A 27,815-nucleotide genomic window follows, 5' to 3' on the forward strand; every position below is an offset into this window, starting at 1 on the left:
GGCAGAAAGAAAACAGCGAATTATATACCGGTTAGCCTGACATCAGTCGTGGGGAAAATGCTGGAGTCCATTATAAAAGATGTAATAGCAGAGTGCAATAATAACTCGTCTCCACTCCGAGTATTTCTAAATCCCACACATTCACTATAATGTGAACAATTATTTCCTGTTGTGTCTCTCTCAGATTTGTAAACTTCACTGTATTGGAGTGAGGTGACATCTACTGGCGGGAAGCAAGAACTGCAATGAAGCAGCAGAAACTCCACAGTCTGTCAGGGTTAAAGAAACATTGCAATGTGAGGATACAGCGAAGTGGTTTGATTGGGTAGATGGAGACATGATTCCACTTGTGGTGGTGTCTGAAGCAAAGGCCAGAAATACAAAATTGTCATTAATAAAAGAAATGAGGAATTCATGAAAAATGTAGTAACGTAGTGAATGGTTAGAATGTGGATAGAATAGAAAGTGAGATTGGATGGACAGAAGCAGTCTGAAAGGATGGCTGAAACAAAAGGTGAGTGCCCTGAAACGTTAACTGTGTTTCTCACAGCACAGATGCTGCCAGAGCTGCTGAACATTTCCAGCACTTTCTGTTTTTATTTCAGCATTTGCAGGATGTTGCTTTGATCTGAAAAAAAATTGATGATTGGCTGGGGGGTTCCAGTGAAATTCCACAGCAGCTAATAAAGCCTGACTTGTCAGTGGCTTGTTGGTCTTGGGGTATGATTCTCGCTTTGGGAGTATGGTTAATTAACATGCGAGAGATCCCGGGTTCAAGTCCTGGACGAGCCCTGGTCTGCTGGCATTTTTAGATTAAGGTTATCCATTGGTTTCAGCCTTGCAGAAGGTGGAATTGACTTCCATCTGGAGTTGGCTTGAGGACCAGACAACTGGATTCAAAGAGCTTGTCAACAAAATTGTAATTAACTAAATGTACAGATAGCCAAGTGGGAATATGAAGTTGTTGCTGTAATTGTGACCTGACTCCAAAAACAACAGGACTGGAATGGAATGGAATTCTTCAGTGTTTCTGTTGTTTGGCTTGCATTGACTCATCGATTTTCTTGTTTTTCACTTTGTCGATGCCTTTGAATAATTGTGGATCCTTCTTCAGGGTGTCTTCTTTCACCAGGTAGTTCTGACCTCTGATGATGTTGATTGTAATCAGCTTCAATTCGCTGATAGTTTTGGAAGTGAGCAGATTTTGTTTGCTTGAGTCTACAACATGGAACTCAGTCTGACATGTGGACCCATGGGAGGATTTGAATGCCATCCCTGCGTTGGAGTTGCATCCATCCAATAAGAGACCGAGTGGAAGTGACAGTTCTGTCAGTCGAATATGAGACTTTTAATGGCAGGGTTGTGAGTTTGAGTGCCATTCTGTTTTTCCCTTTTTTAAGGCTTCATGAGCAGAGAGTACAGGGAGTGTTTGAAATCAGCAAGTCTCGCTTTGATTCAGGACTCTTACCTCTCAGCAGCATCTCACTATGAAAGATTGAATTTGATCTCATTTCATTCTCAGCTCGGGGTCTGTGCGGCTCAGTGGCACTTCTGGCTGTCTCCCGCTTCACAATACATCAGTACTGAGAAAGCAGTGGGGAATATTACTCACATGTTGTGTTCTTTAATTTTTTGGAAAACTTGAATGTATGTATTTTCTTCCAAAACAAGGACACCAAGCCGCTGTTAATGTAGGGCTGAAATAGCTCAGTTGGGAGAGCGTGAGACTGAAGATCTCAAGGTCCCTGGTTCAATCCCGGGTTTCAGCAATTTCGCTTCCTTATGCGTCCCTTGCCTTGGTTCTGATTTTCCAGTTGCACAATTTACTTATAGATTATTTCCCAAGCACGAGTGGATTGAATTTGAGAAACAACACAGAGTCATTTACAACATAGAAGGTGGTCATTTGGCCTATCACGTCCATGCTGGCTCGCCCCGGAGCAATCTAGTCAGTTCCACTCACCAGCTCGATCCCTTTCCTCCTGCAAGTTTCTTTCCTTCAAGTATCCATCCAATTTCCTTTTCAAATCATTGATTGTCTCTGCTTCCACCACACTCGTGGGCCAAGACATTACCACCCACAACATAAAAAATTCCACCTCATCAAGGATGGGAAATACTTACATCTTCTATATTTGCTTATTCTCTATTTCTATGAGAATAGACTGGCAGTCAACATGAAAGGAAACCCAAAAATCTTCGAGCAGCATGTAAATGATAAGTGGGTAGTAAGAGGTTGAGTCGGGCCTATTAGGGACAAAAAGGATAATATAAGCTTAGAGGTGCAGGGCAATGTTAATCTACTTAATGAGTACTTTGCATCAGTGATCACTGAGGAAGTGGAATTTGACAAAATATCAGTCGAAGTGAAGAAAGTAGAGTCAATGGAGAGAGTACAAATTAGGAGAGGGAGGTACTAAAAAGGCTGGCTGTGCTTAGGGAAGATAAATCACCTGGTCCGGATGGCTCACATCCCAGGTTGCGAAAGGAAATGCGGATGCAGATAACGGAAGGGCTTGCTATAATCTTCCAATCTTCCCTGGATACGGGGCAGGTGCCAGAGGATTAAACAGTGGGAAATGCGACACCCTTATTCAAGAAAGGGTGTAAGGACAGTCCGGGTAACTACAGGCTAGTTAGATTAACAGCAGCGGTGGGTCAGGTTTTAGAAAGAATAATCAGGGTAAAAAATCAACAGTCACTTGGAGAGGTTCGAGTTAATTAAGGAGAGTGAGCATGGATTTATAAATGGGAGTTCATGCTTGACTAATCTAACTGCATTTTTTGATGAACTAACAGAGCAGCTTGATGAAGGGAATGCAGTGGATGTTGTTTATATGGATTTTAAGGAAGCGTTTGACAAGGTACCACATAAAAGGGTGGTTAACAAAATTGAGGTTCGTGGTATAGGAGGGTCAGTGTCCAATTGGATAGAAAATTGGTTTGAGGACAGAAAACAGCGAGTCTTATTAAATGGTTCTTTGTCAGACTGGAGGATAGTCGACAGTGGTGTTCCCCAAGGGTCAGTGCTAGAACCACTGCTTTTTTTGCTCAAGGTAATTGACTTGGATCTTGGAATATTGAGTAGAATCTCAAAATATGCCGATGACACCAAACCTGGAGGAGCGGCAAACAGTGAAGATGATATGAACTGCCTGCAACAGGACAGTGATAGGCTAGCAGAATGGGCAGACAGGTGGCAGATGGAATTTAATAGTGACAAGTGTGAGGTGATGTATTTTGGCATAAGGAATAGGGAGAGGCAATATATACTTAATGGCACAGTTCTAAAGAGTGTACTGGAATAGAGGGACTTGGGTTTCATGTGCATCAATCTTTGAAGGAGGCAAGTCATATTGCGAGAGTGGTTCGCAAAGCATATGGGATCTTGGGCTTTATAAACAGAGGCATTGAGTACAAAAGCAGGGAAGTTATGCTGAACCATTATAAAACTCTGGTTAGGCCCCAATTGGAGTGTTGCTTCCAGTTCTGCTCAGCAGACTTTAGAAAGAATGTGAGGGTCCTTGAGAGGACGCAGAGGCGATTTACCAGAATGGATCCAGGGATGGGGGATTTTAGTTACAAGGTTAGGTTGGAAAAGCTAGGATTATTCTGCCTTTCTCAAAGGAGATTGAGTGGAGAATTGATAGAGGTGTATAACACCTCTAGAGAACAGGCCATCCTGGACTGGGTATTGTGTAATGAGAAAGGATTAGTTAACAATCTTGTTGTGTGGGGTCCCTTGGGGAAGTGCGCCCATAATATGATAAAATTCTTCATTAAGATGGAGAGTGAGAGAGTTGATTCCGAGACTCGGGTCCTGAATCTAAACAAAGAAAACTATGAAGGTATGAGGCGGGAGTTGGCTATGATAGATTGGGGAACGTTACTTAAAGGGTTGACAGTGGATAGGCAATGGCTAGCATTTAAAGAGCGCATGGATGAATTACAACAATTGTTCATTCCTGTCTGTGCAAAAGTAAAACAGGAAGGGTGGCTCAACTGTGGCTTACAAAAGAAATTAAGGGAAGTATTAGATCCAAGGAGGAGAAATATAAAATGGCCAGAACAAGCAGCAAACCTGAAGATTGTGAGCAGTTTGGAATTTAGCAGAGGAGGACAAAAGGATTGATTAAGAAGGGGGAAATAGAGTATGAGAGTAAGCTAGCAGAGAACATAAAAACTTACTGTAAAAGCTTCTATAGATATGTGTAGAGAAAAAGATTAGTGAAGACAAATGTGGCCCCCTTACAGTCAGAAACGGGGGAATTTATAATGGGGAACAAAGAAATGGCAGACCAATTAAATACATACTTTGGATCTGTCTTCACAAAGGAGGATACAAATTATCTCCCAGAAATGTTGGGGAACATAGGGTCTAGTGAGAAGGAGGAACTGTATGAAATCAGTATTAGCAGGGAATGTTTGGGAAATTGATGGGATTGAAGGCCGATAAATCCCCAGGGCCTGATAATCTACATCCCAGAGTACTTAAGGAAGTGGCCCTTGAAATAGCAGATGCATTTCTGGTCTTTTTTCAAAATTCTATCGACTCTGGAACAGTTCCAATGGATTGGACGGTAGTTAATGTAACTCCACTTTTTAAAAAAAGAGGCAGAAAGAAAACAGCGAATTATATACCGGTTAGCCTGACATCAGTCGTGGGGAAAATGCTGGAGTCCATTATAAAAGATGTAATAGCAGAGTGCAATAATAACTCGTCTCCACTGCTAGTATTTCTAAATCCCACACATTCACTATAATGTGAACAATTATTTCCTGTTGTGTCTCTCTCAGATTTGTAAACTTCACTGTATTGGAGTGAGGTGACATCTACTGGCGGGAAGCAAGAACTGCAATCAAGCAGCAGAAACTCCACAGTCTGTCAGGGTTAAAGAAACATTGCAATGTGAGGATACAGCGAAGTGGTTTGATTGGGTAGATGGAGACATGATTCCACTTGTGGTGGTGTCTGAAGCAAAGGCCAGAAATACAAAATTGTCATTAATAAAAGAAATGAGGAATTCATGAAAAATGTAGCAACGTAGTGAATGGTTAGAATGTGGATAGAATAGAAAGTGAGATTGGATGGACAGAAGCAGTCTGAAAGGATGGCTGAAACAAAAGGTGAGTGCCCTGAAACGTTAACTGTGTTTCTCACAGCACAGATGCTGCCAGAGCTGCTGAACATTTCCAGCACTTTCTGTTTTTATTTCAGCATTTGCAGGATGTTGCTTTGATCTGAAAAAAAATGGATGATTGGCTGGGGTGTTCCAGTGAAATTCCACAGCAGCTAATAAAGCCTGACTTGTCAGTGGCTCGTTGGTCTAGGGGTATGATTCTCGCTTTAAGAGTATGGTTAATTAGCATGCGAGAGATCCTGGGTTCAAGTTCCGGACGAGTCCTGGTCTGTTGGCATTTTTAGATTAAGGTTATCTACTGGTTTCAGCCTTGCAGAAGGTGGAATTGACTTCCATACGGAGCTGGCTTGAGGACCAGACAACTGGATTCAAAGAGCTTGTCGACAAAATTGTAATTAACTAAATGTACAGATAGCCAAGTGGGAATATAAAGTTGTTGCTGGAATTGTGACCTGACTCCAAAAACAACAGGACTGGGTTCTGGACTGGAATGGAATGGAATTCTTCAGTGTTTCTGTTGTTTGGCTTGCATTGACTCATCGATTTTCTTGTTTTTCACTTTGTCGATGCCTTTGAATAATTGTGGATCCTTCTTCAGGGTGTCTTCTTTCACCAGGTCGTTCTGACCTCTGATGATGTTGATAGTAATCAGCTTCAATTCGCTGATAGTTTTGGAAGTGAGCAGATTTCCTTTGCTTGAGTCTACAACATGGAACTCAGTCTGACATGTGGACCCATGGGAGGATTTGAATGCCATCCCTGCGTTGGAGTTGCATCCATCCAATAAGAGACCGAGTAGAAGTGACAGTTCTGTCAGTCGAATATGAGACTTTTAATGGCAGGGTTGTGAGTTTGAGTGCCATTCTGTTTTTCCCTTTTTTAAGGCTTCATGAGCAGAGAGTACAGGGAGTGTTTGAAATGAGCAAGTCTCGCTTTGATTCAGGACTCTAACCTCTCAGCAGCATCTCACTATGAAAGATTGAATTTGATCTCATTTCATTCTCAGCTCGGGGTCTGTGTGGCTCAGTGGCACTTCTGGCTGTCTCCCGCTTCACAATCCATCAGTACTGAGAAAGCAATGGGGAATATTACTCACATGTTGTGTTCTTTAATTTTTTGGAAAACTTGAATGTATGTATTTTCTTCCAAAACAAGGACAACAAGCCACTGTTAATGTAGGGCTGAAATAGCTCAGTTGGGAGAGCGTTAAACTGAAAATGGAAAGGTTCTTGGTTCAATCCTGGGTTTCATCAATTTTGCTTCCTTATGCGTCCCTTGCCTTGGTTCTGATTTTCCAGTTGCACAATTTACTTTGAAAGTATTTACCAAGCACCAGTGGATTGAATTTGAGAAACAACACAGAGTCATTTACAGCATAGAAGGTGGTCGTTTGGCCTATCACGTCCATGCTGGCTCTCCCCGGAGCAATCTCGTCAGTTCCACTCACCAGCTCGATCCCTTTCATCCTGCAAGTTTCTTTCCTTCAAGTATCCATCTAATTTCCTTTTCAAATCATTGATTGTCTCTGCTTCCACCACACTCGTGGGCCAAGACATTACCACCCACAACACAAGAAAGTTCCACCTCATCAAGGATGGGAAAGACTTACATCTTCTATATTTGCTTATTCTCTATTTCTATGAGAATAGACTGGCAGTCAACATGAAAGGAAACCCAAAAATCTTCGAGCAGCATGAAAATGATAAGTGGGTAGTAAGAGGTTGAGTCAGGCCTATTAGGGACAAAAAGGATAATATAAGCTTAGAGGTGCAGGGCAATGTTAATCTACTTAATGAGTACTTTGTATCAGTGATCACTAAGGAAGTGGAATTTGACAAAATATCAGTCGAAGTGAAGAGAGTAGAGTCAATGGAGAGGGTACAAATTGAGAGAGGGAGGTACTAAAAAGGCTGGCTGTGCTTACGGTTGATTAATCACCTGGTCTGGATGGCTGGCATCCCAGGTTGCGAAAGGAAATGCGGATGCAGATAATGGAAGAGTTTGCCATAATCTTCCAATCTTCCCTGGATACGGGGGAGGTGCCAGGAGTAAACAGTGGCAAATGCGACGCCCTTATTCAAGAAAGGGTGTAAGGACAGTCCGGCTAACTACAGGCTAGTTAGATTAACAGCAGCGGTGGGTAAGGTTTTAGAAAGAATAATCTGGGTAAAAAATCAACAGTCACTTGGAGAGGTTTGAGTTAATTAAGTAGAGTGAGCATGGATTTATAAATGGGAGTTCATGCTTGACTAATCTAACTGCATTTTTTGATGAACTAACAGAGCAGCTTGATGAAGGGAATGCAGTGGATGTTGTTTATATGGATTTTAAGGAAGCGTTTGACAAGGTACCACATAAAAGGGCGGTTAACAAAATTGAGGTTCGTGGTATAAGAGGGTCAGTGTCCAATTGGATAGAAAATTGGTTTAAGGACAGAAAACAGCGAGTCTTATTAAATGATTCTTTGTCAGACTGGAGGATAGTCGACAGAGGTGTTCCCCAAGGGTCAGTGCTAGAACCACTGCTTTTTTTGCTAAAGATAAATGACTTGGATCTTGGAATATTGAGTAGAATCTCAAAATATCCCGATGACAACAAACTTGGAGGAGTGGCAAACAGTGAGGATGATATGAACTGCCTGCAACAGGACAATGATAGGCTAGCAGAATGGGCAGACAGGTGGCAGATGGAATTTAATAGTGACAAGTGTGAGGTGATGTATTTTGGCATAAGGAATAGGGAGAGGCAATATTTACTTAATGGCACAGTTCTAAAGAGTGTTCTGGAATAGAGGGACTTGGGGTTCATGTGCATCAATCTTTGAAGGTGGCAAGACATATTGCGAGAGTGGTTAGCAAAGCATATGGGATCTTGGGCTTGAAAAAAAGAGGCATTGAGTACAAAGCAGGGAAGTTATGCTGAACCATTATAAAGCTCTGGTTAGGCCCCAGTTGGCGTGTTGCTTCCAGTTTTGCTTACCACACTTAAGAAAGAATGTGAGCGTCCTTGTGAGGGTGCAGAGGAAATTCACCAGAATGGATCCAGGGATGGAGGATTTTAGTTAAAAGGTTAGGTTGGAAAAGCTAGGGTTATTCTGCCTGTATCAAAGGAGAGTGAGGGGAGAATTGATAGATGTGTTTTCGGCTGTGACAGTTTTAAATAAGTTGGCAAGGAAACATTGTTCCCGTTAACTATTGGTACAAGGACTAGGGGACACAGATTGAAGGTTTTGGACAGGAGGTACAGGGGGAATGTGCGCAAGAACTTTCTTCCACTGATTGGTGATGATCTGTAACTCGCTGCCCACGAGGGCGGTGGAAATGGAGACAATCGAGGATTACAAAAGGAATTTGAATGGGCACTTGAAGGAAATAATTTTACAGGGCTATGGGGATCGAGCAGACAAGTAATAACTCGTCTCCACTCCTAGTATTTCTAAATCCCACACATTCACTATAATGTGAACAATTCTTTCCTGTTGTGTCTCTCTCAGATTTGTAAACTTCACTGTATTGGAGTGAAGTGACATCTACTGGCAAGAAACAAGAACTGCCGTGATGAGATCAGCCATGATTGGATTGAATGGCAGAGCAGGCTCGAGTGGCTGACTTGCCGACTCCGGCTCCTCGTTCTTATGTTCATAGAATCATACAGCACAGAAGGAGGCCATTCGGCCCCATTGTGCCTCTGCTGACTCTCTGACAAAAAGATGCAATTAGTCCAACCCCCTGCCTATTTCCCCATAATCCTGGAGAATTTCACTTTGAAATATTTGTGCAATTCCTTTATGAAAGTTATAACTGAATCTGTTTCCACCACCCTGTCAGACAATTCATTCCAAATCCGAATCAGTTACTGGGTAAAAAGATCTCTCCTCACCTCCCCTTGACATTTTTGGCCAATTATTTTAAATCTGTGTCCTCTGGTTACTGACCCCCCAGGACAGTGGAAACAGTTTCTCCCTCTCTACCCTATGAAAATCCTTCATGATTCTGAACACCTCTATTAAATTTTCCCTTAACATTCTCTACTCTGAGGAGAACAATCCCAGCTTCACCAGCCTGTCCAGAGAACTGACACCCCTCATCTCTGGTATCATTCTAGTAAATCTCCTCTGAACTGTCTCAGAAGCTTTGATGTCCTTTCTAAAGCCTGGTGCCCAGAACTGGACACATTACTCGAGCTGAGATCGAGCCAGCGACGCCCTCATCCCACGAACGAATAAAAAAACGCTCCCGAACCAGTCCCCAATTCTTAAGCATTTATCGACGCTCCCTGCCCAGTCCCCAAATGAGTTCCGAAGAAGGGTCACTGACCCGAAACGTTAACTCTGCTTCTCTTTCCACAGATGCTGCCAGACCTGCTGAGTGAATCCAGCATTTCTTGTTTTTGTTGCAGACGCTTCCTGACCAGTACCCAAATCTTATTCATTTAGAGACGCTCCCTGCCCAGTCCCCCAATTCTTATCCATTTGCAGACGCTCCCTCCCTGCCCAGTCCCCAATTCTTATCCATTTACAGACGCTCCCTGACCAGTACCCAAATCTTATTCATTTAGAGACGCTCCCTGCCCAGTCCCCCAATTCTTATCCATTTGCAGACGCTCCCTCCCTGCCCAGTCCCCAATTCTTATCCATTTACAGACGCTCCCTGACCAGTACCCAAATTTTATTCATTTAGAGACGCTCCCTGCCCAGTCCCCAATTCTTATCCATTTATTGACGCCGTTTCGGGAAGCCTCACCGGGAAAAGCTTCACCACCGCCATCCGCAGGGATACGGATGGGATTGTTCCATCTTATTGTGGCCCTGAGGCCCTGCTCCAGCTGTGTGAGCCCGCAAAGTCTTCTCGCACTTTGTTAATATCCCGCTCCAACTCCGAACCCGCAGCTCGAGCTGCTGACAGAGCTGTCTCTACCGCGCCTGCGCGCCCCTCTCCTGTCACAGATAGGGCGGATTCTAGGCCGCTGAGCATTCTGGGTATCACACCTGTCATTAATGCTATTCTTTCAGCTGAAAGGTTTTATGACGTACATTTCATGACCTGGAATCGTCGTGAGTGTTTTCTTTTGCACCTGTCAATGCCTGGGAGGATAGAGTCAGCTTCACTTTGTAGCCATGAGTTTCTGGTGTGAGAAAGTGGTGTTTAACTCAGTACATTTCAGTTTTTGGTCTGTGACTGTGGGTATTATTCATTACCTGTTTGTTTCTGCTATTGCTCTGTGAGTTTCACCACATATCTTTCAACAACTTGTATGTGAGCATCAGTTTTTGTTTATATCTATCAGTTTCTGAGAAGTGAGAAAGGGTTTGATTCTATCCCAATCAGTTTCTGTCACATGCATGTGTCTTGAATCTGCACCTCCTCTGAGTGTGTCTTCGTCTCTGTACTTGTAGGTGAATATGTGTTTTGCTTTGTATCTCTCAGTCTTTGAAGTGTGAGCCTGGGTTTGTACTTAATTTCCTTTGTACCTTGCAGTTGGGATATGAAAGAAAGATTTTTACACGTTACCTGCCAACTGCTGCTACGTGACTGTGGGTTTCACACTGCATCTGTCAATTTCTTGTCTGGTAATGCAAAGTTTACAGTGTACCTGTCAGTTTCTTGTATGTGAGTGTTGATTTCACTCTGAAAAGAATCATAGATCATAGAATAGTTACAGAACAAAAGGAAGCCATTCAGCTCATTGTGCTTGTGCTGCTTCTATGCACGAGCAACTCAGCTCATGCCAGACTCATGTATTCCATGAAAACATGCAATTTTTCCACTTCAGATAATTATCTTATACCATTTTGAAAGCCATGGTTGAATCAGCCTCCATCACACTCTCAAGCAGTGCATATCAGATCTTAACCACTCGCTGTGCAAAAGAAGTTTTTCCTCATGTTGCCTTTGGTTCTTTTGCCATTCACCTTAAATCGGTGTCCTCAGGTTACAGAGCCGTGAATAATATTCCCCATTGCTTTCTCAGCACTGATTGTGAAGCAGGAGACAGCCAGAAGTCCCACTGAGCCGCACTGACCCCGAGCTGGGAATGAAATGAGATGAAGTTCAATCTTTCACAGCGAGATGCTGCAGAGAGATGAGTCCCGAATCAAAGTGAGACTTTCTCATACTTTTGCTGAATTTCATTTCAAACACTCCTTGTACTCTCTGCTAATGAAGCCTGAAAAAAGGGAAAAACAAAATGGCACTCAAACTCACCACCCTGAAATTAAAACTTTAATGTTTGACTGACTGAACTGTCACTTCTACTCGGTCTCTTATTGGATGGATGCAACTCCAACGCAGGGGTGGCATTCAAATCCTCCCATGGGTCCACATGTCAGACTGAGTTCCATGTTGTAGACTCAAGCAAAGGAAATCTGTTCAGTTCCAAAACTATCAGCGAATTGAAGCTCATTACGATCATCATTGAATTGCTAATGTTGTCCCCTTGTTTAAGAAGGGTAGCAGGGATAATCCAGGTAATTATAGACCGGTGAGCCTGACGTCAGTGGTAGGGAAGCTGCTGGAGAAGATACTGAGGGATAGGATCTATTCCCATTTGGAAGAAAATGGGCTCATCAGTGATAGGCAACATGGTTTTGTGCAGGGAAGGTCATGTCTTACCAACTTAATAGAATTCTTTGAGGAAGTGACAAAGTTGATTGATGAGGGAAGGGCTGTCGATGTCATATACATGGACTTCAGTAAGGCGTTTGATAAGGTTCCCCATGGCAGGCTGATGGAGAAAGTGAAGGCGCTTGGGGTCCAAGGTGTACTAGCTAGATGGATAAAGAACTGGCTGGGCAACAGGAGACAGAGAGTAGCAGTAGAAGGGAGTTTCTCAAAATGGAGACGTGTGACCAGTGGTGTTCCACAAGGATCCGTGCTGGGACCACTGTTGTTTGTGATATACATTAATGATTTGGAGGAAAGTATAGGTGGACTGATTAGCAAATTTGCAGACGACACTAAGATTGGTGGAGTAGCAGATAGTGAAGGGGACTGTCAGAGAATACAGCAGAATATAGATAGATTGGAGAGTTGGGCAGAGAAATGGCAGATGGAGTTCAATCAGGGCAAATGCGAGGTGATGCATTTTGGAAGATCCAATTCAAGAGTGAACTATACAGTAAATGGAAAAGTCCTGGGGAAAATTGATGTCCAGAGAGATTTGGGTGTTCAGGTCCACTGTTCCCTGAAGGTGGCAACGCAGGTAAATAGAGTGGTCAAGAAGGCATACGGCATGCTTTCCTTCATCGGACGGGGCATTGAGTACAAGAGTTGGCAGGTCATGTTACAGTTGTATAGGACTTTGGTTCGGCCACATTTGGAATACTGCGTACAGTTCTGGTCGCCACATTATCAAAAGGATGTGGATGCTTTGGAGAGGGTGCAGAGGAGGTTCACCAGGATGTTGCCTGGTATGGAGGGCGCTAGCTATGAAGAGAGGTTGAGCAGATTAGGATTATTTTCATTAGAAAGACGGAGGTTGAGGGGGGACCTGATTGAGGTGTACAAAATCATGAGAGGTATAGACAGGGTGGATAGCAAGAGGCTTTTTCCCAGAGTGGGGGTTTCAATTACTAGAGGACACGAGTTCAAAGTGAAAGGGGAAAGGTTTAGGGGGGATATGCGAGGAAAGTTCTTTACGCAGAGGGTGGTGGGCACCTGGAACGCATTGCCAGCGGAGGTGGTAGATGCGGGCACGATGGAGTCTTTTAAGATGTATCTAGACAGATACATGAATGGGCAGGAAGAAAAGAGATACAGAACCTTAGAAAATAGGCGACATGTTTAGAGAGAGGATCTGGATCGGCGCAGGCTTGGAGGGCCGAAGGGCCTGTTCCTGTGCTGTAATTATCTTTGTTCTTTGTTCTTTGTATCATCATCAGAGGTCAGAACTACCTGGTGAAAGAAGACACTCTGAAGAAGGATCCACAATTATTCAAAGGCATCGACAAAGTGAAAAACAAGAAAATCGATGAGTCAATGCAAGCCAAACAGCAGAAACACTGAAGAATTCCATTCCATTCCAGTCCAGAACCCAGTCCTGTTGTTTTTGGAGTCAGGTCACAATTACTGCAACAACTTTATATTCCCACTTGGCTATCTGTACATTTAGTTAATCAAGCTCTTTGAATCCAGCTCTCTGGTCCTCAAGCAGGCTCCACATGGAAATCAATTCCGCCTTCTGCAAGGCTGAAACCAATCAATGACCTTAAACTAAAAATACCAAAGAAGAAGGGCTTGTCCAGGATTTGAACCCAGGATCTCTCACACATTAATTAATCACTCACCCTAAGCAAGAATCATCCCCCTAGATCAACATGCCACTGATATCAGAACTTCCTTTTAGCTCCTGTGGAATTTCACTGGCAGCCAAAGCCGATCATCCATTTTTTTTTCAGAGCAAAGCAACATCCTGCAAATTCTGAAATAAAAACAGAAAGTGTTGGAAATGTTCAGAAACTCTGGCAGCATCTGTGGAGAGAGAAACAGAGTTCACCTTTCAGGGCGTTTACCTTTTGTTTGAGCCATCCTTTCACACTGCTTCTGTCCACCCAATCTCACTTTCTATTCTATCTAGATTCCACCCACTCACTACCTAAATACATTTATCATGAATTCCTCATATCTTTTAATAATGACAATTTTATATTTCTGGCCTTTGCTTTGGACTCCACCACAAGTGGAATCATGTCTCCATCAACCCAATCAAACCCATTCACTATTTCCTCACATTGCAATCTTTCTTTCACCCTGACAGACGATGGAATTTCACTCTCCTTAATTAACTCAAACCTCTACAAGTGACTGTTGATTTTTTCCCTGATTCTAAAACCTTACCCACCACTGCTGTTAATCTAACTGGCATGTAGTTAGCCGGACTGTCCTTACACCCTTTCTTGAATAAGGGTGTCACATTTGCAACTGTTTAATCCTCTGACACCTCCCCCGTATCCAGGGAAGATTGGAAGATTATAGCAAGCCTTTCTGTTATCTGCATCCACATTTCCTTTCGCAATCTGGGATGAAAGCCATCCGGACCAGGTAATTTATCTTCCTGAAGCATAACCAGCCTTTTCAGTACCTCCCTCTCTCAATTTGTACCCTCTCCATTGCCTCTACACTCTCCACTTCTACTGATATTTTGTCAAATTCCACTTCCTTAGTGATCATTGATACAAGGTACTTATTAACTAGATTAACATTGCCCTGCAGCTCTAAGTATATATTACCCTCTTTGTCCCTAATGGGGCCCACTTCACCGCTGACTACCTGCTTATTATTTATATACTGCTCGAAGATTTTAGGGTTCCCTTTCATGTTGACTGCCATTCTATTCTCGTAGAGATAGGGAATAAGCTAAATATAGAAGATATAAATATTTCCCATCCTTGGGTGAGGTGGAATTTTTTTATGCTGTGAGTGGTAATGTCCTGACCCACGAGTGTGGTGGAAGTAGAGACAATCAATGATTTGAAAAGGAAATTGGATGGATACCTGAAGCAAAGGAACTTGCAGGAGGAAAGGGATCGAGCAGGTGAGTGGAACTGAGTAGCTGGCTCCGATAATTGCTGCAGTCACTGCGATCCCCCTTAATTTTGTACAAGGTGACAATGTTTGCATCACGCATGTTTTGAGCCCTTGTTGAGCTGGACTATGGAGGGCTCACTGTCCAGTTCCTCCATGACAGGGAAGTCTGGAATGGCACTGAGAGCTACTTCAATGACAATGTTCTCCGTTATGTAGAGTTCAAGATAATGCTCCAGTCACCTTTCCATCTGCTTGTTAGGTTCAGTGATGATCACCCCTCTCTTTGTCTTCAAAAGGTGCTGATTTAGTTACTACTGGGCCCATTGCTTTCTTAATTCCTTCATACATCCCTCTAGCATCCCCGGATTCATCAGCAGAGTTTTAACCAGTATTGATTGGTGCAGTGCCGAGCAGTCTGCAGAGACTTGTTTCTGGCAGCTCTGAGAGCATTTAGATGTTGTTTGCTGGTGACTTGTTTGTAGTTCATGAGAGCTCTCCTCTTAGTTACAGTAACTGACTCCATTTCAGTCCAATAAGCCTCAAACCAGTCAGCATTCCTCCCATCTCTTTTCCTATACACAGTGAGTGCAGAGTTATAGATGGTGGTGTGCAGATGATTCCACTTTGACACTGCACTGAGGCCTTGAGCATTGTTGTCTGAAAGAGCCTGATCAAGGATGTTGAGGAACTCCTGGGTCCTTTCTGGATCAGTGGTTCGGCAAGTGTTGATCAGAAGACGAGCTTTCATCATGGATGGATGAAGCTTCCTTGGCTGAAGCCTGACCTTGTTACACACCAGGGAGTGGTCAGTGTCACAGTCAGTGCTGTGATAACTGCGAGTGATGAGGACACTGCTGAGGGTGTTATGTCTGGTGAAGATAAGGTCTAGCTGGTGCCAATGCCATGATCTCAGATGTCTCCAGGGCACCTTGTAGCACAGCTTGACCTGGAAGTAGCTGTTCATCACACAGAATCCATGGTGACAGCATAGCTCCAGCAACCTCTGTCCATTTTTGTTCATCTTGCCAATCCCCTGGTGCCCTATGCACATTGGCAAAGCTGTGTAGTCAGTACCCAAGCTTGTGTTGAAGTCTCCTAGAAGGTACAGTCCCTCAGTGCTGGGAATTCTACTGATGGCAGTGTCAAGTGTCACATAGAATTGATCCTTGACATCTGGGGTGGAGGTGCGTGTCGGGACATAGATGCACATGAGATTAACTGGGCCCACACTTGTTGACAAGTGAAGAGTAAGAAGTCTCTCTGAGCCTACTGTGGGTGGTTCACTCATCTGAAGTGGCGTGTATTTTACTGTGAAACCCACTCCATGCTCACGAGTTGCCTCTTGGGCTTTCCCCTGCCAGAAGAAGGTGTCGTGTTTCTCTTTGAGGGATCCACTTTGAACGAGTCTAGTTTCTTGCAGCACAGCAATGTCCACATTGAGCATTGTGAGTTCCTTGTCGATCACAGCTGTCTTGTGTGTGTCATCAACCTGCAGAAGGTTGTCGGTAAGGTCAGGACACATGGTCCTTACATTCCAGCTTGTGATGCGAAGGACTGGTGTCTTCTTTGTTGAGCTTGTTTTTCTTGGTGCATAGATTATCAATCCGCCTGTTGAGAGATGACTCTCCAAGCTCCAAGCACCCATTGAAGGAAGCAGGTCGTGGCTTCACAGCACCTAACTGACTGGGGGCTGCCCAGCTTGGAGTGAATGGTAGCTATCCAATGAGACACTAAGAGCTCTCCCACTGTCCGAAGTAACCCCTGGCGCTCATACTCTACACCAATTGAATGAGAGCTTACAATCAGTAACTGTTTATTCCCGGGTTGTGCTCATGTTTAACCACAAAGCTGGAGTGTCCTCTCTCGGGCACAGGCCTGGGCAAACAGTATGGAGACCCTGAGTATCATGAACCCCTCTCAGCATTGCTCGTATTGTCCAAAGGAAAGGAAAAACCAGTACTGTTTGTTACCAGTTCTGCTGTAGGAGTTGCTGGAAAACTGCCTGATAAGTCACAGGTAACCGCCTCCAGGACTCCACTCCGGATTTACTGTCCAGGTTTACTGCCTCAGCCTTCTTATTTATTTATTTAGAGATACAGTACTGAAACAGGTCCTTCCAGCCCACCGAGTCTGTACCGACCATCAACCACCCATTTATACTAATCCTACATTAATCCCATATTCCTACCACATCCCCTCAATTCCCCTACCACCTACCTACACTAGGGGCAATTTACAATGGCCAATTTACCTATCAACCTGCAAGTCTTTGGCTGTGGGAGGAAACCAGAGCACCTGGCAGAAACCCACGCAGTCACAGGGAGAACTTGTAAACTCTGCACAGGCAGTACCCAGAATCGAACGCGGGTCACTGGAGGTGTGAGGCTGCGGTGCTAACCACTGCGCCACTGTGTCTTCTCGAGACACCCCTTGAGAAGTGAGACTTTTTGCCCAGAGATGGGGCTTTGTTTCTTGGCATCAGGATGGAACCACACACCAGTGGGCCTGTATGACATGCACAAGGATATCACACACTGCCCCATCTCTGGTACAGATCAGAGTCAGACACTGAACAGATTGCAACCCACAAGGACATCACAACCTTCCCACTCTCTGGGACAGGTCAGTGTGATACACCAAACAAACAGCACCCCACAGGGACCTCATAAATGCCACGTCCCTGTGACAGATCAAGGTCAGACACTGCAAATATTGCAACCACAGGAACATCACAAATTGCCCCATCCCTAGGACAGCTCGGGGTCTGACATTGAACATATTGCAACAACAAGGACATTACTGTATAACTCCCTCCATTCTGAAAAACAAGCATTCACCTTACTTTTTACCCTGCAGCCAATTTTGGATCCACACTGCCACTGCCTCTTTAATCCCATCTGCTTGAATTTTGTTAACAAGTCATAGAGAGATGCAAAACTGAAACAGGCCATCCGGCCCACTGAGTCTGTGCTGACCAACCACCACCCATTTATAGTAATCCTACACCATAATCCCATATTCCCTACCACATCCCCACCATTCTCTTACCTACACTAGGGGCAATTTGCAATAGCCAATTTACCTATCAACCTGCAGTCTTTGCTTGTGGGAGGAAACCAGAGCACCCAGCAGAAACACACACAGTCACAGGGAGAACTTGCAAACTCTGCACAGGCAGTACCCAGAACTGAACCTGGGTTGCGAGAGCTGTGAGGTTGCAGTGCCAACCACTGTGCCATTGTGCTGCCCCAAGTCTAGCTTTTGGTATCTTTTCAAACACAATTTTGATGTCCAGACACGTACCATCAACCTCACCACCCTCGTCAACTCTCTCTGAAACTTCATCAAAGAAATTAATTCATTAATTATTTCAGACACAATCTTCTGTTAACCAATCTGTACTGGCTGTCGTTTATTAGCCCATGTTCTACCAAGTGACAGTTAATTTTCTCTTGGATAATTGTCTCTAAAAGTTTCCCCACCACCGACATTAGACTAATTGGTCTGTAGTTCCTGGGTTTATCTCTCTTTTTAAACAGGGCTGTAATATTCACAACCCTTGCAGACTTATCTTTTAATTCTGGAAAGTCTATTGTGGACAATCACTTTGGGCATGACTTTAACCAATTAAAGCAACAGGATACTTGATTAATAAGTCCAGAACTTTTATTGAGAGTAAAATAGTACTTAATAATTGAAAGTAAAATTATACTTAACAAACTTGGGGAATATAACTTTACAGCTCTGGGGACTGGTCGAGCTTGGTCTCAGAGTGTCACGGTCCTCTTTGTCCAGTCTAGATCCCTCATCAGGTGGAGAACTTGGTCGATGATCTGAGCCTTTACCCCTGAGGTTTTCTAGCGTTCCTGCACACTGAAACCTTACAAGCTCCCTACTTTTAACCCCTGGATGGCCATCACACCACCATGTAAAATAATAATTGGTCCTAGCTGTTGCGAGGTACATTTAATTAGTTCTTAATAATGTCTTCCACTAACAGCCACCTGTCCTCAGAATCTCAGACATGAGTACAATGGAGTGGTTTCACACTGTCTCCCAATCTGATCTGAAACAAGTTTCCTGTTCATTAAATCTAGACTCTTGAAGGTCACGATGTACCATACCATGGGTTTTATCAGGGGTCCGAGAAAGGTCCATTGTTTGAATAAATTTAGCTGAAACTGCCCTTTCCCACAAAGACACAGAAACTCACAGTAATTAGATTGAACAAACTTTAAATGAAAACCCATTCTCTCTAAAATGATTATTGATTCATTAATTATAACTCAATCAAGGTTCATTACTTTTACAATCATCTGTTTCAGGATGGGTAGCTACTCATTAATTATACAGGATATAAACGTTAGTACTGAACACAAAATGGTTCCTTTGGTCATGTGTTAATTATAAAATGGCTTTCGTAACGTTGTTAGTTTTGACAATGGATACATTATAAAAATGGTCAAGTTAAACTAAGATCGAGCTACCCAAGCTTACCTCCATCCTCCAGTCCTCTGGCATCATTCGCATATTCAAGGAGGATTGAAAGATTGTGGTTCGAGTCTCCGCTATTTCCACCCTTACTTCCCTCAGCAACCCAGGATGCAGCCCATCCAGACCAGGTGACCTTTCTACTGTGAGCACTGCTAACCTTGTAATTGTCTCCTCTTTATCTATTTTCATCCCCTCCAAATTCTCCACTTCCTCCTCCTTTACTGTGACATTTGCAGCACCCGTTTGTTTTGTGATGACAGATGAAATGTACTTAATTTGTACCTCAGCCACACCCTCTGCCTCCACAGGATCTCCTAATTGACCCACCCTTTCATTGACTGTCTATATGTTTGGTAAAAGACTTCAGTGTTCCCAGTTATGTGACCTGCTAATCTTTTCTCATACATCTTGCTGATCTCTTTTCCTTTTTCAGCTCTGTACTTTCTGTATTCTGCTTATGAGTCCTCACATGATTTTTCAGTGAATGGTTTTTGAACTATTTTGTAAAAGGATTTAGTTTTGTAAATTTCTCCCTAGCTCCCCTCATGGTCAGGCAGAAAGTTTAACTGCTGTGTTTTCAAACAGCAACAGCTTTATTTGAAAAGCCATTGTGACAGGATTCCGGGTTTTAATCCAGTCACAAATCTGGTTCTGATGTCTTGTGGCTCCAGCTGTCACATGACCTGTCAGAGGATGACCTCATAATTGACCCAGTCATGGAGCTGTGGGTTGATGTTTAAATTGTTTCAAAATAATTTTCCAGAGGGACAATCAAAATGAATCGATATATAAAAGGTAGATTTTGTGAATTTGTGCTCCCAGTGGAAATTCCTGCAGAGTCTGCTGGTTTTCATATCCCCAATTCCCCACAGGAAGCTCTGTGCTCGGAGTCTGTATTCATTACATCAACATTATACAGAATCATTTCATGGGAGACCCCAGTGTGAATTGTAGACAGGTGGGCCAGTTTTAACTTTCAAAGTAACACAGAAGCAAAATACTGCAGATACTGGAAATCTGAAAGAAAAACAGAAAATGCTGGAAATATTCAGCAGGTCTGGGAGCATCTGTGGAGAGAGAGACAGAGTTAACGTTTCAGATCTGTGACCTTTCATCAGAACTGAGCTGAAATTGTCTGAGTGACTGAGATTGTGGAATCAATTTCAGGGTCAAAGACATTGTATTTGGTAAGGATAGGAAGATGGAGATTATTAAGTATAGTGCAAAATTATAGATGCTTTTACATTATTTTAATCAAAATTGATTTAAACTTTGTGCTCATGAATCCTATCTTTTGATCACAATGACACTGATAACAATGGAAAAAGCAAGACTTGCATTTCACGACTTTTCAAGTGTCGTCACTCATCAGTACAATAGAGTACTCTACAATAAAGATGTATAAGATTCCCACCACACAACTGCCAGACGATGACCATCCCAAACAAGAGAGAATCTAACCATCTCCCTTTGACATTCAATGGCATTACCATCGCTGAATCCCCCACTATCAACAACCTGGGGGTTAGCATTGAGCAGAAACTGAACTGCAGTAGCCATATAAATATTATGGCTACAAGAGCAGGTCAGAGACTAGGAATCCTGCGGCAAGTAACTCACCTCCTGACTCCCCAAAGCCTGTCCACAAGTCAGGAATGTGATGGAATACTCTCCACTTGTCTGGCTGGGTGCAGCTCCAACAATACTCAAGAAACTCAACAGGACAAAGCAGCCCGCTTGATTGGCACCCCATTTACAACTTTCATGCCCTCCATCACTGGCACACAGTGGCAGCAGTGTGTACCATCCACAAGATGCACTGCAGCAATGTGCCAAGGCTCCTGAGACAGCACCTTCCAAACCCGTGACCTTTATCACGTAGAAGGACAAGGGCAGCAGATGCATGGGAACACCACAACCTGCAAGTTCCCCTCCAAGCCACACACCATCCTGAATTGTAACTGTATCACCGTTCCTTCACTGTTGCTGGGTCAAAATCCTGGTACTCTCTTCATAACAGCAGCACATGGACTGCAGTGGTTCAAGAAGGCAGCTCAGCACCACCTTCTCAAGGCAATTAGGGATGGATAATAAATGCTGGCCCAGCCAGCGACACCCACCTCCCATGAATGAATAAAAAAAATAATATCCTGTAATCCTCCAAAGTAGAAAATACAGATGGAAATGAAAAATAATAAAACACAGTCAGCATGGATTTCATAAAGAAAGACTTGATTAACCTTATCTTTGAAAAATCAACAGCAAGAGTAATATAGCAGATGTAGAAGAGTTTAATTTAATAAAGCCTCATCCAATTATGTGCTTGAACCATCAAATTGTGGGTGAACAAACAAGCACACTAACTGACAGAGCTGCATGTTGTTCTTTCTAGATTACCCTAAAGTAGGGTGTTAATGAGTTAAATCTTCAGGTTGCTGCAACCAGAATAGCCATTGTCCATGATCAGTTTTACTGTTATAAATAAAGGGTGGAACATTCATTGTGAATCTATAGAAACAGTCTGGTCCTGCACACTGCAGACACATCCATGTCATCACCAACCAGCTCTCCTATAATTGGTGCAGTTATTTGACTTTGCCCCATTAGCTCCATGGAATTACTTTTAAAAGATTTTAAATTACAAGCAGTTTTGTTAATGTTCAGCCTTTGAGAAGAAATCATTCCCTGGCCACAGCGGAGAGAGCATTGAATATAAAACAGTAGACTACCAGGTAACACAGTGAAAGCTGATCAGCTAATCTATAATTACTTACTTTTCTTACTTTTGCTCTTGCTATTCGGTTTTTCATCATTTTCAGCTCCTGACTCCGGATATTATTGTGATTAAATGTGAAAAGATGCACTGTGTCTCAGCCCCGGTATACTGGCTCTTTCTCTGTACAGTGCTGTATGCACTCAGATACTGACAGTGTCTCTCCCTCCCTCAACTTTCCAGCCCTGACGGTGCAGAAAGCGCTGCTCAAAGTTACACATTCTGACTATTTACAGTTGATTAGTGAGAGATTATTAACGTATCCTCCTGCAGCGCTGCCTCGGTTAATAACAGCAGATCTAAGTCACATTTCAGATACGGAAACAGATGCATCAATTATTCACTCTTTCCCAGAGTGAGTGAGGCCGGGACAAGCAGCAACATTCCAGCCCCACGCTCTGCAATTACCCAGCACCAGCGGAAAGCAGCGAATACAGATTCAATCAGTGGGTTAATGTCCATTACAGGGATGCAAGATTCCACAGCCCAGGATAAACATCCCCATACACCGAGAACAAGCTCAGGAAAACCAGGGGGAGTTAACATCCCAGTCACTGAGCATTCCAGCAACATTGAACAAGTTCCTGAACTGAGTGAACCTTTCAAAGTACAGAAGTGATGACGAGGTCAAAAAGGTCTGAACAGTTGAGGTGACTGAGCGGATTCAGCTTCTCTGTTCAGGTTGCAGCTTTCACTGGAGGCATGTGTTTAAATCCCACTTCTGACAACTTGATTTTCAGTTACTTTGCAGAGCTTCCTTGAAGGTTTGAGGTAGAGTAAATACTGAGGAACTGTTTCTAACTGCTGAACGGTCAATAACTGAAGGTTACAGATTTAAAGTGACTCACAAAACCAGAAGGAACTTGAAGAAAAATTCCTTTCTGCAACGTGGGGTTAGGATTTCAGTTATGTGGATAGATTGGAGAAGCTGGGGTTGTTCTCCTTAGAGAGGAGATTTGATAGAGGTGTTCACAATCATGAGGGGTCGTGACAGACCCGATAGAGAGAAACTGTTGGGAGAAGGATTGAGACTCAGGTAAAAGCTGTGGCTCAGTTGGTCACACTCACCTCGAAATCACAAGCTTCTGGGTTCAGATTTCACAGCTGACACTCCAGTGCAGCACTGAGGGTGTTGAAGGTGCTGCCTTTCAGGTGTGATGTTAAACCAAGACCTGGTCTGCATGTTTGGGTGAATGTAAAAGATCCCATGCTGCAATTTCAAACAAGTGAAGAGCAATTCTCCCTGGTGTTGTGATCAATATTTGCCCCTCAATCAGATCAGTTGGTATTTATCACATTGCTGTTTGTGGGTATTAGCTGCTGCATTTCTGACATTACAACAGTGATTACACTTCAAAAGTATTTCATTGTCTACAAAGTGCTTTGATATGTCCAGTGGTCAGGAAAGGTGCTATATAAATGCAAGTCTTTTCTTTCTTTATCACAACATATTACTGTGTAAAAAATGGTTCTTCATGTCACCACTGGTTCTTCTGCCAATCACCTGATATCTGTGTCCTCTGCTGACTGACCCTTTTACCACTGGAAACAGTTTCTCCTTATTTAAAGTATTGAAAACCTCCATGATTTTGAACAAATGTGTCAAATCTTTTCTGAATTTTCTCTGCTGCAAGGAGAACAACCCCAGCTTCTCCAATCTCTCCACATAACTGAAATCCCTCACCCTGCTACCATTATGGTAAATCACTTTTTTATTCTTTCATGTGATGTGGGCACTGCTGACACAATGTGATTCCTGTCAACGCAGTGGCCCGCTGACATCATCGGAGAGTGCCAAGCTGTGCATCGGCACAGCTACATCTTGCCAGGATTAAGTGGCACATGCACAGGATGATGTCATGGTTCAGCACCAACATCATCGCATATCCGCCCATGGTCCATCTTCGCACATTCACGCTAAAGCGTCATCGGGTATCCAGCCTCTCACTCAGCTGAAGGAAGCGGCTGAATGGGAGACTTTGAGGTTGGAGCTCTCCCCCCTCGGCCTTGACGCTTCTTCTCCTCAGCTGCTCGCTCTCCACCTCGCTGCTCCCCTGGATGAATGTTCTCCGTTCGCGTCACCCAGCTCTCCTGCCACTCGCTCCCAGCCCCCCAACCCCCACTCCAGCCATTAGCTCTAGGCCGTGCCACTTCCCTCCTCTTGGCCACTCGTTCTTCACTCCTACGTCACACGTTATGAGAGGCATAGATAGTGTAGATAGCCAGATTCTGTTTCCCAGGGTGGGGGTGACTAAAACTAGAGGGCATAGATTTAAGCTAAGAGGGAGGAGGTTTAAAGGGGGTCAAAGGGGTAAAGTTTTCACAGAAAGAATAGTGGGTATCTGGAATGAGCTGCCTGGTGGAGGCAGGAACAGTAGTGACATTTAAGAGGCATCTGGACAGGTACTTGAATGAGCAAGGCATGGAGGGATATGGAATTAATGCAGGCAGGTCGGATTAGTATAGATAGGCATTATGGTCGGCATGGACGCGGTGGGCCAAAGGGCCTGGTTCTATGCTGTACGACTCTATGACGCTCTGTGACTCCTGTTAATTGTTTAATTATCCACCACCATTCAGGACTGGATGTGGCAGGACTGCAGAGCTTTGATCTGATGTGTTGATTGTGAGATTGCTTAGCTCTGTCTATTGCATGCTGCTTCCACTGTTTGACATGCAAGTAATCCTGTGTTGTAGCTTCACCAGGTTGACACCTCATTTTTAGGTCTGCTTGGTGCTGCTCCTGACATGCCCTCCTGCACACTTCATTGAACCACTATTGCTCCCTTGGCTTGATGGTAATGGTAGAGTGAGGGATATGCCAGGCTCGGAGGTAACATATTGTGTTTAAATACAATTCTGCTGCTGATGACCCACAGTGCCTCATGGGTGCCCAGTTTTGAGCTGCCAGATCTGTTCATTTGTTCCCTCAGATATAATTGAAATAAAAAAATTCTGAAGAAATGCATGAACTAAATAAAAAGGAGAGAGAAATAAATACTGACAAAATAGATGGCAGCATTTGGAAGGTAAAAAGATTTCAGTTTTATTATTGATGAGTGAGAGGAATTTCTCACACTTTGGGGCTTCTGTAAGTGGATTTACTGTATCAGAGTAGAAGTACTGTATCAGGCCTTGTTAGCTCAGTTGGTAGAGCATGAGACTTTTAATCTCAGGGTCTTGGATTTGAGACCCTTGTTGTGTGGTTGTTCTTCCCTTTTACAGTCTTCATCGGCAGAGAGTTCAAGGAGTGTTTGAAATTAAATTCAACAACATCACCAGATTTCAACTACTCCCCCCCCTTGCCCCCATCCCAGTGTAGTTGACAGGACCCACAACCTCTGCCCTCCCCCCTCCCCCCTCCCCCCTCCCCCCCGTCCCAGTGTAGTTGACAGGACTCTCAACCTCTGCCTTCCCCCTTCCCCTCCCTCCCAGAACTGCGACAGGGTTCCCCTTGTCCTCACTTTCCACCCCACCTGCCTCCACATCCAAAGGATCATCCTCCACCATTTCCACCACCTCCAGCGTGATGCCACCACCAAACACATCCTCCCCTCCCCTGTCAGCATTCCAAAGGGATCGTTCCCTCCACGACACCTTGGTCCACTCCTCCATTATCCCTGACACCTCATCCCCTTCCCAAGGCACCTTCTCATGCAATCGCAGGAGATATAATACCTACCCTTTTCCCTCCTCTCTGCTCATTATTTGAAGCCCAAACACTCCTTTCAGGTGAAGCAGCGATTTACTTGTACTTCTTTCAATTTAGTGTACTGTATTCGCTGCTCACATTGCAGTCTCCTCCAAATTGGGGAGACCAAACGCAGATTATGTCGAACACCTCTGCTCAGTCCGAAAGCATGACCCCGAGCTTTTGTTTCCTTGCTGTTTCAACACTCCCCCCTGCTCTCATGTCAACATTTCTGTCTTGGGCCTGTTCCAGTGTTCCAGTGAACATCTCCATGGAAAGAACAATCTTACACGCCAGCTCAAATGTTGGATTTTGTATGTTAAGTATCTTTTCTCATCCAAAGATTACACTATCAATCATTCACCACTCTGTCTTCTCCTGAATTTCGAGTTCAAATTTGTTTGTGAAGTTGAGTGACACGTTAAGACAGCACAGTCTTTGTCTTTGTGAAGGAAGTGATTTCAGAATGGCTGTTTGAAACTGTCCCTCCTTGCACAGAAATTCAGTGCAAATGCTCAAATCACCCACAATTTCTTCGTGAGAAATTTGTTCACAATTGCATTCGACATGGAAACCGCCTCAACATTAATCTCACTGAAGGAAAGTGTGACTGTGTTGTTTGTTTCAGAGTGTTGGTGCCGTTATGTGTCGCTCTTAACCAAGACTGGGACACAACGCAAGGTTGATCCAAGGTTGGCATATATTACCATTCAGGAGCAAGAAAAATCAAAAGGAACCTAACAAGAAAACCCAGTCTCCAGATGTGAGAATCTGTAGATCCGCTTTGGGAAAGTGAATCAGAGCAGAATGAAGGGTGAACTGTCCGACTGCCCAGAAGAGATGAAGACACAGCTCAGTCAGCACGTTCCCCTGGTTTATGATGCTGGAACATTCCTCACACCGAAATTATTCAACCCGATGACAAACGTGCTTACAGCCGATAATTTATTAAGATAATTTTTTTTTGAGCTACAACACAAACAGCTACTCGACAATGTGGAAAATTGCCCAGGTGTGCCCTGTCCATAAAAAAAAAGCAGGACAAATCCAATCTGACCAATTACCGCCCCATCAGTCTACTATCAATCATCAGCAAAGTGATGGAAGATGTCATCAACAGTGCTATCAATCACCACGCATTTAGCAATAATCTGCTCATCGATGCTCAGTTTCGATTCCGCCAGGGCCTCTCGGATCCAGGCAAACATTTGGAAGCTGGAGTATAATGTGGGAAAATGTGAGGTTATTCACTTTGGTAGTAAGAACAGATAAATTAAATATTATTTAAATTGCGAGAGACTACAGAATACTGCGGTATAGAAGGATCTGGGTGTCTTCGTACATGAATCACAAAAAGTTAGCATGCAGGTAGAGCAAATAATTAGGAAGGCAAATGGAATGTTACCCTTTATTACAAAGGGGAATGGAGTATAAAAGGAGAGAAGCCTTGCTACAAATGTACAGGGTGTTGGTGAAACCACACCTGGAGTACTGTGTACAGTTTTGGTCTCCTTATTTAAGGAGGGATATACTTGCATTGGAGGCAATTCACAGAAAGAGGTGGGCAACTGTCTCTTCCCCACCACAGCCACCTCGAGGGCATTGTGCGGAGGGGGTGAGACTTCGGGCGTGCAGGAAGGATCTGATGGGGAGGGCTCTTCTCACCACCAGCCAAGTTTCATCTTGGTGCTTGTTTGAAAGTTCTGGTGATGAGGCATTCCGCAAAATGACTTTGGAAGTTTGCTCGGGGAACCATCCGACTGGATCCACCATCTCCTTTTCCCGTAGGGCCTTGAGGACATTCCGTGCAGACCACTACCTGAAGGATTGGTGGTCAAAGATGTTTTTCCACAGAAACTTTCCCACGAAGGATAGGTGGTACGGCACGGTCCAACTGGATGGAGCATTCCGCGGCAATGTGACCAGGCCCATCCTTCACAACGCTGGGGACAGATAGAACCTCAGCACGTAGTGACACTTGGAGATTGTGTACTGGGAATCTGCGCACAGCTTGATGCAGCCGCACACGAAGGTAGTCATCAGGATGAGGGCGACGTTGGGTACATTTTTCCCGCCCTTATCCAGGGGTTTGAACATCGTGTCCCTCCAGACCTGGTCCATTTTGGAACCCCATATGAAGCGGTAAATGGCTCGGGTGATCGCCACAGCGCAGGAGTGGCGTTTGGGCCAGA

At 43.9% G+C, this 27,815-nt stretch overlaps 1 non-coding gene and 1 pseudogene across 1 annotated transcript; both read left to right on the forward strand.

Annotated features, from left to right (window-relative positions):
* Positions 1-27,815, forward strand: part of LOC137350407 (histone H2A-like) — a 171,001-nt pseudogene that overhangs the window by 47,613 nt on the left and 95,573 nt on the right.
* trnaf-gaa (transfer RNA phenylalanine (anticodon GAA)) lies at positions 1,697-1,769 on the forward strand. The gene has a single exon. It is a non-coding gene; the product is annotated as a tRNA-Phe (tRNA).

Source organism: Heterodontus francisci, chromosome 35, assembly GCF_036365525.1.
Source record: "Heterodontus francisci isolate sHetFra1 chromosome 35, sHetFra1.hap1, whole genome shotgun sequence".
Lineage (NCBI taxonomy): Eukaryota > Metazoa > Chordata > Chondrichthyes > Heterodontiformes > Heterodontidae > Heterodontus > Heterodontus francisci.